The following is a 19,049-nucleotide window of genomic DNA, read 5'->3' as shown; positions in this document are numbered from 1 at the left end:
GATTATTGCCACTCTCCATCTTTTTTCCTTCTTATCTTAGCCTACCAGTTTCTTCCTTTGCCATCCCCTTACCTATCACATATATTCAGTTGCACAGTGCTGCCTACACTCCTGCTCCCAATGCCTCACATGTGGCTGAGTCAGAAAAAAACATGAAAATAATATCTTCTCAAATCAGCAGTAAAAACTGGGGGAATGTTTTAAGACACGCTTGCAACTCCCACTGCTTTTCTCCCACAGAATCTATACCAGTACAGTGCAAAGGAATAAATCAAACTTTCTGAGATAGAGGCTAGAAGTATCTCTTCTCCTTCTCTAATTCTCTTCTCTAATCAATATTTCTTTCTAGTTCAGCCGGTATAAAAATCAGGTCTGAGTAGGCAAGGAAATGTAAAAAAAAAAGGTCTCATACGATGGATAGCCTTCTCTCCTGAGGTATTCAAATTTTGGAAAAAAAAAAATTAGAAATACTATATATGAGCCACATGATTTTACAGCTCTAGAAGTTATTTCACACTGTAAGTAGTATTTCATATTTCCCTTGCATATCTAGTAAACTGAATCTATAAGAGAAATTACACAATAGGATTGCTTTAACAACAAAGAGCTAATATATATCATTATAACTTTTCATGGGCTATTGCTAGATTCTACATCATAGGCTAACTGTACATAGACAACTAACAGCACCTGCACAAGATCAAAGCAGACAAACTATATTTAATTCTCGCCTACCAAACTTTGTAAGCAACCTACTTTCTTTTCCAGTAATGAAAAGCACAGTCAAAGCTTCCACTCACTACAGAAAGACTTTGAAGAGACAGACTGTACATTTTGTTTGCCTCTAAACTTCCAAGTTTTCCCTGTGCTGGACTGCTGCAACACTTAAGTTAAATATTATGCTTTTAACCTTAGGGGGCCACATCTTGTCCTCCTGTTGTAAGGCCTGCAGGACAGGACTAAGCAAGGAAAGCTTACCAACATCAAATCTTGGGAGTACAGACAAGCAAAGGAACATGATTACCAAGCAGGGAATGACTCTCATTTTTAAAGAGCTATTATGTGTCATTCGTGGTCTTTGAATACCTATTCCATGATTACCTTCACCCAGAAGACAGTCACTCAGAAAGCAGCAAGCATCTGTCTTTCAGGGTGGGGGGAGTGTCTCTTAATATAAGCACAACAATTGTACATTAAGGAACTTAAAGTAATTTCATAATTTCTAAAATAAAAAAGCCAAAATTCTTACCCACTGACATCACAAGAGCTTTGCTTGACTATTCAGGGTATGGCCAGTATGAAAATTTTGGAAAAAAAAAAGTAATTTCTTGATAACAGACTAGCAAGGAGCTGCAATACTGCCTCCTTTTCAACCTAATAATTTTAAATGAAACATCATGTTTCCTAGAAAATTCTGTAATTTTCCATGCTTTTACCCTATGCTTGGTTTCTATTGTCTAGTATGACCCTTGTTATCTTGCAGAACATCTTCTCCAGCTACATTTCAAAGTGCATACTGGTAGCTACACCTGAAACAGCTCATGAATCTAAGTAAAGCTTTATTTTGAGAAAGTAACCAAACAATTCTTTTCAATCCTGGTAATAAAGGTTTTAAAATTCACTGTGGAAGAGGAGAGAAAAAGTGGAACAACAGTTACTATTCATGCAAAATTGGTTTGGACAGGAATACGTTCTTCCAGTTCACTCCCTCTTCAACTGAGGTGGGTCAAACACAGGTTGAATTATACCTTTATGGCACACAAATTATAAATTTCTCAGTAGTGAGAATCTGTCCCACAGAACTGTAGCACTCCTAACATAAGACTGATAAATGAGCTAAGATTAGGCTTGTTGACCTTTTTTGCACATGCATTCTCAAAATACAAATTGCAAATGAATGTCTGAGGATAGAAAATAGCCTTATGTCACTAATTTATTAAAAATTATTTGCTTCCATTAGAGTTTTGCCATATTTCCTCTTTTTGGCTGTAAAGAGAAATCATCTTAAGAATAATTCCTTTTAATTAAACTACAAAATAATTTTTTATACATCATTAAAGCAACAGATTTTTAATAAAGGAAATATATGTAATTTCAGTCTACCTTGTGTGACTGCTTCCATAATCACTTTTACAGGTATGCCTTTTCTTATTTAAAAGATTTTATTCCAGTTCTTGTCTTTGGCCCAGGGAGGAATTGTTATGAAATGTTAGTCATCATCTTTATCACAAACGTATTCCAAGTTCAAAGCTTCCATGATACAAACACAACGCTTTAGTATCAAGCATTTAAAATGGTATATTTTCTTCCAATTAAAAATCAACGGGACAGAGAACTTTATTTAAACAAAATATATCCCTGTTTGCTACCAAGTAGGAGCAAAATATAACTTCTTTGTTCTATCACTATGATGACAATTTCTTCAAGGAAAAAGAAGAGGGGGTTGGTAACTTGTTTTTGCTTTGGCCCATAAAAAAGCATTAGAGAACTTTGCAGAAGACAAACAGTTTTTCCAACATCCAAAACTTAAATTCTCATCTCAGTAACCCTCTTCCCCTTGAAGCTCTCATGTTTGCAGTTTTGCCTTAAAAATTGTGTTTTGGTACCCATTATGAAACTTCCTCCGGTTTACTTATATCTTATACTTATTACCAATTCAGTTAAACCAAAGTGAATGCTAGCTTTACATTAGTCCTATTATAGTTATTAGAGTTGTCATAAAGAAAGCAAAACTTGATAAGCTGACAAAGTGATTTTTTTTTTTCTCCTTACAGACAACGCAGATATTTGCTTTTACTTGTCAACTGAAAATGCTTATTTTCATTCAAAGATTCATCAATTTGGATATGGCTGGACACAGCTGCTAAATACTGATCTAATATTCCTTTCAAATGTTTCTACCAAAACCAGTAACACCAAATTTGATGTTCTCTGCAGGGGAAGGAGCAAGACAAGAAAAAGAGCCTAGACCTATTCCATTCTGTACATCATCATCAATAAAAGAGTTATTGTAATACCACATGCCTTTAACAGATTGAGAGGCATGAGAATATGTATAAAGGGGACCTTTCATGGAGACTCACTTTAGCCTAAGGCCATTTGTCTCGCTAAGTTTTCTGTTTGGTTGGTTTGGTTTTTTGTTTGTTTTTAAGTCAACTTAAGTTCCTGCCCTAAAATCAGGAACTTAATTTAGGCTCTCTGCATTGCACTCTGGAGGAACCTTTCTTTTCTCAGCTGACTACAGGGGAAGCCCAGGAAGACAAACTTCATTAGGCTAAAATTAATCTTTTTTTATATAACCCCATTTTCTGAAGTGAGTTACTTCAGATTACCTTCCAAATAAATTTCTTGGGGCAGGGGAAGGAATAGTGGGACTAAAGAGAGATAGCTTCTATCCTTCTCTTAATTCTTAATTTTATTGGCTAAGAAATTAAATTCTTAAGAATTAAAATCTTAATTCTCTTTATTAGTCTTCTCTTCTATAAAAATCCCAGGCTGCAGTCATTAGGAAACCATCTTCCCAACAGTTTTGCTTCACACATTGAAAGAAATAAGAAAGCTAGAACTAGAGTTACTAGGTTTTCTATAAACACTTAATGTATGTTCCACTAATCTTTTTTCATATCCTTCCTTTATTTCTTTATAATATGTAACTGACTACAAACAAGTACCACTTGCCAAGCTAGCTTAACAAACAGGATATACAATGTCTATATCTATGCAAAAAAAATTTTTAAATCTATCTAAAGATCAATTAATACCAATGATACTGTTTGATCTGTGTAAATAAGATGATGTCAAATTGTGTTGAACGTGTTTCTAAGGCATGTAAAGATTTTTTCCAACACAAACTTTTTTGTTGTTGTTAATGTTTCTTAGTTATAACAATGTTTATTTTAATTTCCATGGCGCTTAATGGCAACCCAGAAATTCATTTTCTAAGTGTTCCCTCCAAGTGTTTTGCTTTTAACCCTCTTGGAGAAAAAAAGTATATTTTTACAGAACAAAGAGGATAAAGTTACTAACCGAACATGACATTTTTGTGTTTTTGTTAAAGGAAATATTTAAATTTTAAAAGTCAGAGCCAGCTATGATTTTTTTCCAAAATTCTCATTATGTAGTTAACTCAGAAATTATTTTCTGAACAAACAACAGAATCTAGAAGATAAACAAAGAGGGCAGCTACAATACTTTCCATAACAATTCATTTGCCAACCTGAGTGAATGGTACCACACTTTTCTACCACCCACATGAAAGAAAAACCACTTCAATTCTAAATGCACGTTAAGCATGCTTTTGAACTAAGTTGAAGCAAAAAGCAAATTTCAATCACATAGCTTGTTTTAATTACAACCAATACATTAACTGAACATGGTACTGCAGAGCTTCATGAATATTCAATGACAGAGTAACCAATTACAAAATATTAGTGCTTTTGGTATTAAAAATTACATGTTGTTCTTCAATTTTTGCATCAGAGTGCAGTAATGGAATTTTATTTAGTTTACTCATCAGGTTCATACTCTGTCTTCATTTGGATTTCGGCAACTCTACCAAGCCAAAAATCAGGCATTAGTAAGTCACATAACTTCTGCATGCCTTTGCAGAGTAAACTGACTAGAAAAGTTATTTGCTCAATTGACTTTCACAAAGCTACACAGTTGTAATCCTTCCTATTGATGGGTTAATATTCCTTAGGGAGGTCTGTATATTGAAAACATGCTGAATATGCTTTACATTGGTACATTACTCAATCTTTATAACTGAGCAGAACATTGAAATTTCACCAATTTAAATCATTATTTCATAGCAGAAATGCAGCAGAAAATACGAGAACTGCGTGTTTAACAAAGCAAGCGATGCAACAGTTCAGTTCTGAACTGTTCAAGAGATCTGGTTCTTCACTGTATATTTTCACTGTATAACGGCACATCTTTCACTATATGCTGCAAATATTTTGGGAAAGCTGAGTTTTTTGGGGTGTGTGTTTGCTTCTCAAAAGACCTATTTAAGAACCTCAGAACATTCAAAATACTAGCAACATAATTATTCAGCTTCTTGAAATAAACACTTGCGAGTATAGCTAATTTACCACTGTGAAGAAGAAACGATCATTCTGCAACACACTTAAGTGAAACTGGCCACCTTATCTTACTTCTTCACTTGAACTGTTTATCAGATGTTGGTACTGTGTAATACTGCTTCAGGATAGGTCCTAATTATTAAATGCACTATAGTAAAACTCATCATGTTATCTAATAGTAGCTGTCTGGCCTTTGGCACTTTTGAACTAAAACTCACTTTTGTCACATACCCAAACGATATTGCACTTTCAGATAGCAAGAACACACAGTTACATACTGAGTTTTATGACATCACTTCCAAACCTAAACATCCATCTAGGTGGAGCATTGAACTCAGTGGGAATTATGTCTGATAGCTATGGACAAAAATATAGCTTTTGGATATTAGTTATGCAATCCAACAATGATTTTTATCTTCCAGTTCATTAACTTCAGTTTCTGATCTGGACTGCAAAGGATTAACATTTGCACAGACAGTAAGCTATCACTTTTGGCCTCAATAGAAGAGTGTACAAACACAGAAATTGGTGTTATATAAACGTTTTCTTAGCATTCCATACCTTCTCTTCTGTAACCTTCATACTCTTTTTAATGAACAATCTAATTAAAACTGGTTTATGAAGCAGCACTTACTTTAAAATCTAGCAAACGGTCAACATACATGTTAAGCAAAAAAAAAAAAGACTGAAATATGTTTAAAAATTGTTAGAATAACAAGTAGCTGACCTAACTTTCATATGCACAAGACTCCTATTAACTTCACTGGATGAGACCTGCAAATGAGAAATTAGCCCACCTGTTTCAAATAACAGAAGTAAAATTTAAAATGCAGCCAGAAAGCTAGATATTACCTATCAGAGGAATTTAAGGTCTGGAACTGTCACAGTCAGCATAGTGCCCTGTAGTACAGGTGAAGAAAGGATAGTGAAAATTCAGCAGGCTGATGCTTGGAATGCTGTAGGCAGGAGCTGCCTGTTTTAAACATAAAAAGAAACAAATTTAATGTTATCTAGACAGAAAAGGGTTTTTTTTGTTTGTTTAAGCAAAACAACTCCTCCCAAACAGATGATCAAGTAAAGAAAGAAAACAGGATGTTACCACAGGTTAATTCCTTTCAAATAATCACAGAATAACTAATCAGTGACTAAGAGAAATAAAGTATGTAGTCAGTTTGCTTAAGAACAAATGAGATCTTATTCTGCCATTTTTTACTGACAACAAGTTTTTTACCTTGAACAAAAAGGGCCTCTAGAAATTTCTAAAGTGAGCTGAACGAAGCCAGAGGGGAAGTTCTTTAACAGGATCACCATCTCTCTTTGGTTTTGTGAGCATCTGTTTAGTGTTGCTGCTTTTCCTAATGGTATTTAAAACCCATGAAATTGGGTTGTGTGTGGGGATATAAATAATGAAGTACACATGATCTGATCCATGAAACCAATATTTGCATACTCTGAGTAATCTTCAGAGAAGGAGTTCAGTATTTTGCTGTATATTTTCAAGAAAAAACTAAATCTATGACAGGTGATTAATAGGGTACCTAAAGGAGCAGGTGCAAGTGAGCAGTGTCCATGACGTGGAACTCCTGGAGTTTCGTCAACCTTACAGCTTGCATACTGACCTCATACATGCACAAACAAAGGGACATCATTAGTGGAGAAACCACTTCAGATGCAAGGAAGTTTTCAGAGAACAGATTCTTGATCCTTGGCTGCCTTCTTCAAATGACCAGAAAGCAGATGAGGGCTGCTGTCTCTGGATATTACTTTATTCTCCCTGGCTGAGCTTCAAAACATCTGTTATATAAGGAAAGTCTAATTAGAATGGCTGCCTCTACCCAGCTGGCTGACATTTGTTCACCATGGGAAGAACCTGTCCACTAACAACAGCCCCATGAGCCTGACTGACATGCCTGAAGAGCAGGCTGCGTAGAAACTATAGCCTATTCCCGATGACTGCAGAAACCTCAGATCTCTTCCCTTTAGGCATTGCAGCCTTGATGGAAAAATCTGCAAAATAGATGAGGGTCTGTTCTACAATCTAACAGTGCTCTGCACTGCTTTGGAAAGAACACAAACATACAGACCGCCACCAACTATTAGAACTCAGTGTGAAATCACAGAAGAGTTATCAGCATGTAGCTTTCATGATCTGTTTCACACACATTTGCAAAAGTTTTCCAAAATAAAGTTAAGATGTCAGTGCATGAACACTTTTGTAACCTATGTCTCTCTACATTAAGAAACAAGTTGTTTCTAAGTTGCTGAGCAAACAAAATCTGTTCTTCAGGTATTTTATTTTAATGATTTTGCATCTTATCTCCCTCATCATAATAAGCTCACTTGTCTCCTAGTCTCCTGCCAGTCTGGAGGGACAAGAGACAGCATTTGCTGTGCCTAGTTTTGAGCTTCACACATGCCAGGTTGCCAGCTGGCAGATCAACAGAATCAATGATGATTTCAGCTCACAGTGGAGCCTTTCCACCTTAGCAGCACTAAGCTGGGTCTCTCCTCTCTTACCACACCACTGATTTTCACTTGTTGGAGTGTAATACTTTTGAGATCCTCTCTTGCCAAATTCAACAAGTTGGACAAGTTCAAAGGCTACTGGGAGGGAATGAAGGGAGGGCAGGGAAGAAGGGAGAAGGATAGTTGGCTGACAACCAGAATAATAGCACAATCGTTATTCCAAGGAAAACAAGACCAAAAATAGATTTTGGAAAGAATAAATGCATAGCTAGCACTTAAAGAAGGCTAGTGGACAATATATAATGAGAAATGTGTCTCTAACCAATAGCCATATAATTCTCTTTTCCTTGAAAAAAGCTTAAGCAGCCATCCTGTCTGTTCAACTCTCCCTCTTCCCCTGCACTGCAATAACTTCTCACGCTGGTGAACAGTTTCAACAAAGCTGATCTAGGGAATGGCAGGTATCGGGCAGCTTGCATTTCCATGGCAGATGCAAGTTCAGGGGTACAGCATCCGAAACAGAGACTATACAGCATAGCTTTGAAATATAGAATAAACTGATGTTGTAACAATCACGGTGAGGGTGCTATACATACAGGACACAGTTCCAAGGAAAATCAGGTTTCTGTATTTCAAGTATTTGACAGTTTCATGAAACATAAAAGCTACAGTTTATAAGTTTCACACATCTCCTCCTCCCCAATTAGGTTATTCACATAACCATATATTGTCAACACTAAAAGTTAAAGTTTTGTAAATTAAGCATAAATATGCTTTTACAGAAACACTATATGTAACCACAGAAGCATCTCCCAAGCTTGACATAAAAGATAATCACTGGAATTCTAAGAAAAATTTAATAACCAACTATCAATAAATATTTATGGATCTAACATTTGGACTCTTCTATCAGATCTGTTAAAAAAACAAAACAAAACAAAACCACAATCAGTCCTGTTGACATTTTTGTTTAAGAATAAACTCATTTGGAAGGCGATTGTCCATACAGAACACTTGAGAAAGAAAGTAAACAAAGAATCCACATAGAGGTTGAGAAAGACGTGTGCTTCCATGTGCATGGAAGTTTGTGCAGCTATAAAGCTACAAAACATCAAATTTCTCAACAGTTAAAAGCAAAATTGAAATATTAAAATTAAACCGCAAAGATACTCAAAATTCATTGCGGAAAAATACTGTTATAAGGTTGCAAATACAAGCTATTCTGTAGTAGAAATAAGAGAGGTGCTACTATCTATGTAACACTGCAACTCTTATTTTGAGAAAAACTAAGCGCCATGTACATGGTAGTAGTTTATTCAGAGTTTTTACAAAATAAAGTAGCCCAAACGTACTTAGAAGTATTAGAGGATTTAGGTGTGCCCTCAAACTACAGGGTACCATAGTGCCTCTAAGAATCACTTCATCTATGTGTTTACTAGCATAGTGACCCTTGAACAAGAACATTAATCACTATCCAACAACTGAAACAAAAATTAACAATATGTATTTCTACCACTGATACATTCTTGATGTCAGACCTCTCAGATGGACTTCAAAGCATATGTTAAGGAAAACATTTGAAATAATTATGTGACTGCTGTGGATTACAATATTCAAACCGAACAGCACGCTGTTATGCAGTTCGAGCCAATCTCATTTGAACCTTGAGGATTCTTCAAGCAATTAGGAATACAGAGAACAGAACAGTTATATCGCTTTCAAACAAGTTTCCAATTTTTCCAAGTCTTCTTTTCCCCATCTAACTTGTTCCTCAGTAGAAGAGAGAACAAGGCATAGAAATGCCTGAAGTAACAATTCAATTCCATAACTGAACTTATAGTTGCCAAAATAACATGCCTTCCTTTACTTGCTATGTTTTATGAAGGAAGTTGAATTTCCTGCTCTCTTCAAGAAGCAACTGAATGTTCAAGGCTTTGAGCCCCAAAGAGATGCTAAGGATTCCATTAGCTACTATTTAATTTCTTTTCTTTTTGATAGCAGGGTTCCCATAGCTGACTCAGGAGCAAGGGCATTTCAGACTGACTGTTGTAATGTTACAGAGAGGAAATCTACACAGTCCGATGCACTCTGTATGCTGATTTTCACACTTGATATCATGGGACTGGAGGAACTTGGAGAAAGGTCAACATTTTCAACAACTTCTCTTGCAGAAAAATGGGAAGTTGCTCAAAGTATTAAACTCTGTCACACAAATCATGAAGAAGCAACTGAATTAAGTAGGGATCCAACTGTCCCTTTTGACACATGCACTTTAGGATTTATACAGGTAGGCCACATTTTGCTCACAGATTTGCTCGCAGGGCACCCGGAACTATGTGGCAACTCCGCCCTCCAACATACTGAGCATCTTTGTCATATTCTCAGTCCCACAATCTCCCTGTCCCAGAAACGGCTGGTAATGCACTATGGCAATTTGTACATCATTTTTGAGATTTTTATTGCTATAGCAACTCAGTGTAGGCATTTAAACATAGCAACAGCCTTTTTATAGCACTTTCTTGGATGTCAAAATGGCATGTTGTTTTATTTTCTAAGCAGATGCTCAGAAGATAAGTACACAAGATGAATGTGCAGTACCCACTTTCAAAAGGAAGAAAAATACTCCCAACTTCATAGCCTCTGAATCATATAAGCAGACAGGTGAGTGTAAGGCATATTGTGTGTTTAAAGGATTTTGTCCCAAGAAAGCATACCACTACTACCTGAGAACAAGATTAGGTGAAAAACTTTGTTGATTTGTGCCCATTTTGTAAAAAGATGCACAAGAAATTTGCCAGGTCCTACTCTGAAGGGAAAAAACTTTTCATCAACTCTGATCTTTACCTGTTAAGCAACAGAAAAAGGGAAATTGTCTTCATATTAAGTGAAGCCAGATTCTCAGGAAGGATCAAAATCCACCGAGACAGACCCTTAGTTCATGCGCACAGGCAAAGCTCTGCACATTCCAACCACAGCAACAGTGATTTACAAGAAGTGAGAGTTTGACCTGCTATGCGGTTTAAGGAAATACAATTAATCATTTTCATAATAAGAAAGGTTACTTTTCTCTGGTATAGTATTTTTCTCGGGGTCCTTTAAGCTCTGTATCATTTTTACAAGTGATCAGTGAAAAACACCACTTGGTGTTTAACGTAATTTCTGAACACATTCCTAGACATGGAAATACCAAGCAGCAACAGTACAGATTTCCTGGGGGATCTTTAGGTATTATTCACCTTTCTGTTATGGTTATATGTCAGCTTTGTATAGAGTGGGATGCTTGATGTTTGCCATTTTACCAACAAAAAAAGATTTAAAATCTGTTAAACAGGAAATGTCAAAGACTTTTAAAAAAATTAATCCAACAGGGAATGTCAAGAGCTTCTTATAAGAGTACAAGGTTGTTAATATTCCAGTGAATCTATTCCATTAACACACAATATATGAATTTTGGAAGGGACATTTTAATGCTGTGTTTTATGCAGGAGAGATTTCAAACAGGTCCCAAAAGCTCAGCACACAGATAAAAAAAGACGACTTTTACATGTTGAGGTTTTAGAATATATCCCACAAATTCTTTCTCCCTGTCCCTCACAGATATTTTCACTTCATTCAGTGAATAAACACAGAGCAGTTTTCAAGCCTCCCAATCTTCCTTTAAGTATCTAAGATACTTGGGAATTCTGATACACCTGCTTGGTTTTCTACAGACTGCTCCACTGACTACTGCACTTACTAAAAACAGCTTCTAGAGCAATGCTGATAAATATAGCTATCAAAGAATAGGAATGATAAGTTTATTAACTGTAACAGCCCTCAGAGAAGTCAAGACGATAGGCACAACTATATTTGCATAAGGAACTAAGCACAATATTTAGATTTGCTTACAAGTTTTTCCCAGTCTGAGATGATGTGCAGAACACCAACTTGTCTTAGCACCTCCTCCTGGGGCAAACTCCACCCTCCATTGCGACTAGGTCCCTAATTGTTATCATGCTATTTTCATGAGCCCAGAGGTCAGTCACATTCATTCACTATTTATAAAGAAAAATATGGGAAATTCAATGGCGGAAATTGTGAAGCATGTGTGCATTTTTATACATTGTTAAATTATTTCCATTCCTCTCCACAAGCTCTCCTTCAACTTATGGTTAGACATTTTATTTTTAATTTTTCTGTTCAGCAGTTAGAGCACAGTTCAGAAAAACTTTGCAAGTTTTAACAGGAAATGTTAATCGACATATCATGCTTTATTATATTCTACTACCTGCACACATACACCGCCTCCTAAAAAGGCCTTTTCAGAGACATTTCAGAGAAACTGGGGAAACATTTGAAAATGAAATAGTGGATTTTTCTTTTCCAAAATTTCAGAAACAGATCTCATTCTATGGATCCTACCAGTTGTTAGTGCATCTCTCTAAGTCCAAAACCAGATGGGTGAAAATGGACCCCCTTGCTCCTACTCAAATTCTCCTAGATTTCACACTCTTATTTCCTGCTAACATAGCCTCTACCTTTGCGGTATTCACCAAGAGCCTGATCTGGCACCACTGAAGCGAATGGAAACTTTGCTGATGATTTCAAAAGCAAAGGCTCAGAGCCAAATTCCCCATGTATAATTTCAGCATTACAAAACATTTGCAGAGTTATATAAACAGTAATAATTTTACTCTGAAAGCAAGCCCCTAGCCCAAAGCAATTGCTGTACTTTACCCAGCAGCACAGAATTTCTACCATGTATCCATTTCCAGGATGCAAAACCTTACAACTGGTAAGAAAAAAAAAGTGTGCAACTCCTACATGAAATGCTTTTTCCCCCCCCCCACTGTTTGTTATATCAACTTTGCAACTCCTTTGCTTTTTGCAGAAATTGCAGGAACTAGCCCAGTGTTTTATAGCCATGAGATAGCAGCTCTGTTTGGACAATCACTAAGATAAGTGTATTTGCACATAAATTAGACGACAGCACAGTGATTCTAAAGTATAACGTTGGATCATGACAAAACACAACAGAATATGCTTTAGCATTAGTTGGGGGAAGAAACTTCCAGGTTTACATACACACTTGACATACACTACCTGCCAAGTTTGCAAGTTTCCCTCCCTGCCCCTTTCATCCTCCCCCCTCCAAGCAATCTGTGTTAGCATAAAAAAAACCCCCCAAACAAACCCCCAACTTATTCCACAGGCCTTACTTGTCCAAACCCACAGGTGATCATATTTACAATATTACAGATCCCTGATGACTTGCGATACCCACAGTCTTCGGGTTTTGTACATTTTAAGGGCAAGTAAAAGTTCTAGCAGATGGTAAGGTAATCTTGATTTCAGCTATTAGCTGTGGGGTGGTGGTGGTCATTGTCATTGGTTTTGTTGTTGTTTAAATCTTTCAGATACCTAATACATTTGGTAATTTATATGTAAAATTGAATTTCTCAAATTATTTTCCATATTGTAAAATTAACGATAGACACATTGAAATAAACAAAGTAAAGAGAAAGAAAGAAAAAGCCTATTACATCTACCTACTGAAGAGGATTAAATCCCAGGATGCTATTAGAGCCCAAGCTCTCCAACAAAACCTGAGGCTACAAGTCCACTTGCTCTAAGTATCAAATCCCTCTCTCCTTTTCAGAATTCTTAGGACCTACTTTCCAGGGAGGAAAACTGAGTTATTATTTCAAAGTGCTACCATAACAGTCTCAGTCTTAGTTCTCCATAACGTACAACTACATGTGTACATAAGCAATAATTTGTGTCTTGAGCCACTAGTTTATAAGCTTACAAAGATCCATCACTCGCTTAGATTTCCTTTCTGTCAGTGATACTGAGATCCAAAACATCTCTTTGACCCACTTTTCAAAGGACGTACAAGTGGAGAACACATCACAAGGAAATTCTTCTGCTTAGTTTACAGGAAGGCTGCAAGTTAGGACAGGAAAGAGATTTCTCTCTGCCCACAAATCCCCCAGATCTTTAAATAGCCCACTAACTTTGAAACATCAAGGATTTTCTTTCACCTTCCACTCACAAGCCATTTGATGCTTCTTTTTCCTGGATTTCTACACTTCTCTAACAATGGCAACTAGATGAGGCAAGAGAACTCCATGACATGTAAGGAACATACACATATGACCCTTGAAATGAGAAGCTCTCTCTTCTCAGTACCAATTCCCTATACCTCAGTTGCCATACTCTGTCTTATCCAGCTTTTCAAAAAGTGATTTGACACCATACTAGCATTAAAAGCTGTCAGAAAGCAGATTGATCCAAAGGAGGATGGAAGAAGCTGGTGCTAAAGATTGGAACTATGAATCTGGCTGCTAGATAATTCTTAACTTCCACTGCTTTGGTCCTAGATAAATAGGACTATAGTTATTAAAACTGACTCAAACATATAAAAAGGTAAGAGGTAGGGAGGTGTACAGGTTTCATGTCCACAGCCAATTTAGAGCTTAATCTAGAGGGATGTAAAGCAGATGGATTTATCTAAGTTAAATACATTGACAATCCCAGGTACTTTATCATAGTGCTGATGTTAACACACAATTTTCACTATGTACAAATGAGCAACCTGTACTTTTTGTATTAAATTACACTCATTGTCATCATAACATCTTTACTGAAGATAAATTTACACATAGACACTACATAATATATTCTAAGTTACAAAATGAAAAATGATTGCATGGAATAAGAACAATGGTTGCCGAAATGCTACAAGATATATACTAGAAATATATATTTAGTTCAGACGTGGAGGGGTTAGACACAGATTAGTTATTCCAGTCCATACACAATGTTAAAATAACTTATTACAACTTAAACACCTTCTAAATACCACCTAAAATTGCACACCCTTGCACAAATTAAAGGTGTGCATAAAATTTCACAAGTAAAGTAACATATGCAAGACCAGCAAATCAGAATGAGGGCCTCTGGAGGCTAGAAAATACAAGAATATTAAAAGAGCAAGGACTCTCTAGTATTCAGTATTTAATAAATTGGACTTTCTTAATTTCCACTGTTAGTTCTAATAAACTCAGATTTCTATGGGTTGTATCATTGGATTATTAAGCTCCAAGTTTGGTATAATTGTTGATTTGGGATATAACTGTTGATTTAAAACATGAAGGTCAGCTAGGAGATTAACCTAAAAGTACTAATATATTCACTAATGATAGTCCAGAGAAAAATAAAAGGAAAATTAATTACAAGTTTTGCAACCAGATCTGAAACGTTCTAACAAGTAAGATTCATTTATCACATTCTCTTGAAGCTGGATGAAGTGAACTTTCCTTAAAGTATACGCAACACCTACCATATCAAATATAAATGCAGTAACTGTTAGCACTTGCAGGAACACTGTCTATACTCAGAACTCTAAATTCACCCAATCTTTGCATAGCATAAATTAAAAACTACTGTCTAATCACTTTGCAAAGATGGAAATTCACTGCTTATTGCAGAGAATTTTTCACCAGATGAAACCATGCTATATAAAATTTGAAAAATCAACTCACTAACTTAAGTTGTTACTAATATGAGTTAGTAACAGAAATCTGAGTCTTCAATTTCAGCCATCATTTCCTTGTACTGACCTCATTCTTTCATGTTGTTTACATATTGCTGTCTGGAAAAAAGAGCTTAACATACACATTAGTAAGACAAAAGAGTTTTAATTTGCCAAGAAAATAAAATATACTTCAGTGCAGAGTACCTGCCAAACAGCACAGATAAAACTGAAGACTAAAATATCAGGAAATGTAAATATTGTGATTTTTCATACTAAAGCAAACATGCTTTAGTATTTGAAGGGGGGGGTGGTTTGTACAGCATTCCAATTAGACACAACTTCAAGGTATTAATTTACCACTAATAGGATTAAAACAAAACACATACTGTGTAAAGAAATGGCTCTACAAATGTCTTTTTAAAAGATAGGTTCCAGACCCTAGTAGGTAATCCATCAAAATGAACAACTCCGGCACTGTTAAAAGCAAGCGTGGGGGAAGGAAAGTCATACAATTTAAAAAAAAGAAAAAAGAAATCTGTTAAATATCTGATTCCCTATAACATGTATTGCTGCTAATTAGATTCTCTAATGGTTAGCACAATACAGATAACAGTACCTGTGAATCAGGTTGCCTTGAATTACTGACTACGTACCTTTATTAATCAAGTCTCAGCATAATTAACACAGCTTTTTCTTTTTCATTCTTGTATATTCCCAAACAGTACATAAGAAGAACTAGGTTTCTTTAACTACACCCACTTTTTAAGCAGCTAAAATTTGAAGAAGAGGTAGAATTTGAAGGGGGGAGGGGGAGAAGAGGTAGAAAGAACCAACTACTCGGTATCACAACAACAAGGTACTGTACCTTTAAGGAGGAAATATGGTTCCGTTCTGTTTCACGGCTGAAAAAGAGCTTATTCTCGGTTATAGAGATTACTTACCTAAAACTTCAGTTATTCCTCTTTTTCCCCTCAGGCCAGCCTCTCTTTCACTCTTGGGAGCTTTTACCATTTAAGGTCAATGTTACATCTGGCTCTAGTAACTAAAGCAATTTTTAACTCAGAGATCCAACAGGCTGTCTAACATTAGAATGAGAGTTTAAATTTAAAGTAACTCTTCAGAAAGCCTCTTTCTTGCCTCAGAGAATTACAGAATAAAAGGCTTTCCTATTCTGGCGTAAGTACTCCAAGTACAACACGATGCAGACATCCCATTAGCATTCTTCAAGTTCACTGCATATAAGGCTCTACTTACTCATTTCTGATTAAAATGGGCAAGTAGGAAGAACAGATGAAACAGTTTACATCATGTTTTGTTAACCCTTAGAATTTTTTACTGAAACAGCTGCTACTACTTTTCATTCTCATCCCCCCCCCGGCTTTGTTTGGTCAGGAGGAGTCTAAATTAGAGAGCCAATACAAGGCATGTGAACTTTTAAAGAACGTTGGCTTCAGTCCAGTCATGGGCTCTGCTCTCCACTTGCAGAATATGAATAATTCCCATTGAAGTCCACAGAAGTTGCTTGTATCCCATGAGAGAACGTAGCTATAAATGGGGCATGCAGAGGGAAAAAAAAAAACAAACAATCCCCAAACATTTACCACGCTACATTCAGTTACCTGCAGGAGAATCACACGCATGTGATTCAGAGCTCACTTCTGAAACAGGCATAGATCTTACTCCAGCCCTTAACCAATTCAAACTGTTTATTTCTAAGTATTACAATTGCATCCACAGATCCTAACTAAGAGTTCTGCTTATGCCAGGTGCTGTAAAGTTGTTAAATATAAGCAAGCCAAACCCTGTCCAAAAAACCTTTCACAACTCAAGTAGAGACAAGAGAGCTGAGGGTGGCAAATGTCAAAAAATTGCACCAGAATGTATGTAAAATTATTAGATAGTGAGTTTGGAGGGGATATATTAGGGCTGCTTTAAGAGAATGGAGTAAATGATACTAAATTAATTTCCTTTTGATAATGGCTAATAAAAGCATCAAGGCAGAAAGAGATCAGACAAAGGAAAGTAAGGATTTGATGATCTGCCTTGGAAAGCACACTCCATAAGGGAGTGATATATGGAAACATGAGGATGCTTGTAGGAGAAGTAGGCAAAGTTGAGTTGATTGCAACATAGTACAGTCCCTGTAATGTAAAGAACTAAGAGGCTGGGCACCTCATTTGTGCTATACCAGGCTTGAGCTTGTATTAGGAAGTCTATTCTACACTTAAGGCATTCTTTGTCCCCCAAAGTCAATACAGTAAAAGAAGCTCTGAAAAACTTCTAACATTGGCATTTAAGCTTGATCCCAGGATAATGGGAATAGCTAGGTGTTTCAAAAACCATTTCAGGTTTTGATGTCCTTTGTCCACTTACAGCCTTTTGCACCATGCTGGCTCTCTGCCAAGACGCTTATCTCCTTTCATCTTCTTGAATTATTATTTTATTACCCACAAACTTGAGTTTTGAAATACTCTCTTGTGCCTCAGCATGGTTACAGTCTTCCATCTAGTTATCTGCAACTACAGAAGTCTTACTAGCATCTGTAATTCATCATTTTTCAGTTTTATTTTCTCAAAATTTCTACGCCACGTGTCAAATGTTTCATCTGCCACAGAAGTTGTGTTTCTCTTAAATCTGCATGCATCCCTTTCATAGCAGACTGCTTTGAACCCTGTTTGGGCAAGAACAAGTTGCTTATGGCCTTTTAGCAGTACCATCCTCTGGGAAATTAAACTTTTCGATTAAGTTGCTCGTTCATCGGTCTAGCATCCTATAACCACTGTTGGCCAAACTCAGCCAAAATTTGTTAAAGTAATGGAGGTCTGAAAATATTTTCAAGTTCCTAGAAACTTCATAGCTTGTAAAGGAGATTTAAACTACTGTCCCTGCTATGGGAGAAACCTATAGCAATAGAGTTTCAGTCCTCTTTTGTTTGTTCCATCCACTTGCACCACACAAACATGACCCCTGCTGTTCAAGTAGTATTTAGAGGACACAGAATGACCCTGGAGGTACTTATGAGAAGGGGAAAAGGATGCTTCCATGAATCTTCAGCTCCTGAAACTGCTTGTATATTTTTGTGCCCTATAGCATGCTCAATGCTTTGGCAGGTGCTTTGCCCAGAAGTTTGTTTAACATGAATTATCTCTGGCCAAATGCAAGTGAAACTTGCTAGTTAAATCTAAGTTTTTGAATGATGGAATCTTAGCATCTAAAAATTAACTAGATTGTTAACATTGTATAAAGAAGGCATAGTAACGTGTACCATGTAAGAAACATTTTTCATAGGGCTTTTTTGTTTGTTTGCTTTGGTTTTGTTTTTTAAGATCTGGTGATACCAGCTTCTTTTAAAACATTTCTAATACAGGTGACTGTCCACATACAGTAGCAGCAAACTCTCCCCCCCTTTCTCACATGACCCAACATATTTATGTTGCTAGTATTGCAGTAGTGTATAGCATAAAATTATTCTTTTATAAATATTCTGAAGTATCTCAGAGTAGCTAGATGTAGTTCTCTGGGGTATACATATGGCCTGGCAGTGGGATGTATATACCCCCACCAGTTAACTTCCTGTTTTCTTGATTTTCACAGCTCTGTGACTTATGATAGTGGTGGTGCAGTATGTATCAACGCTAAGTTTCATGAGTTGGGCTCCCTAAGTTTAAAAGATTTTTGCTTGTGCCTTTGAAGAGATGAACACAAGCACTAAAATCCTGGTCATACTGAAATAATAGAGAGAGTTCTGCCTCTAAGGCTGAAGTGTAAGACTTCATACAGGATCTTCATTTTTGGGGCACAACCATTTTCAGCTGCAAACTTTGAGCAACAGCAGACAAGTGATCTTGCTACACTTTTTTTTTCCCCCCTCTTGTTTTGGCTGTAATTGGGCAGTCTGGGAGATAAGAACTTTAACTCAAAAGGCTGATTTGGGTCAAAAGAGTTGTAGGTGTTTTCATTTGAGCTTTTGATGGGCTCAG

At 36.4% G+C, this 19,049-nt stretch overlaps 1 protein-coding gene across 4 annotated transcripts in view; it reads right to left on the bottom strand.

Moving 5' to 3' along the window:
* Positions 1-19,049, bottom strand: part of IRAG1 (inositol 1,4,5-triphosphate receptor associated 1) — a 126,233-nt gene that overhangs the window by 62,553 nt on the left and 44,631 nt on the right. Inside the window, exons 1-2 of one of the 4 annotated variants that reach the window (XM_072865328.1) lie at positions 16,011-16,282; positions 5,937-6,057 (exon numbers count right to left, since the gene is read on the bottom strand). The gene's annotated coding sequence lies outside the window, so the exon portion shown is untranslated. Of the gene's footprint in view, positions 1-5,936; positions 6,058-6,703; positions 6,725-16,010; positions 16,283-19,049 lie in introns of those variants that run through there. The other 3 variants (XM_072865329.1, XM_072865326.1, XM_072865327.1) reach the window with 3 other exon arrangements.

This window comes from Ciconia boyciana, chromosome 6, assembly GCF_034638445.1.
Source record: "Ciconia boyciana chromosome 6, ASM3463844v1, whole genome shotgun sequence".
NCBI classification, from domain to species: domain Eukaryota; kingdom Metazoa; phylum Chordata; class Aves; order Ciconiiformes; family Ciconiidae; genus Ciconia; species Ciconia boyciana.
The sequence above is the reverse complement of the archived record's forward strand: the minus strand, read 5'-3'. Positions and strand labels throughout refer to the sequence as shown.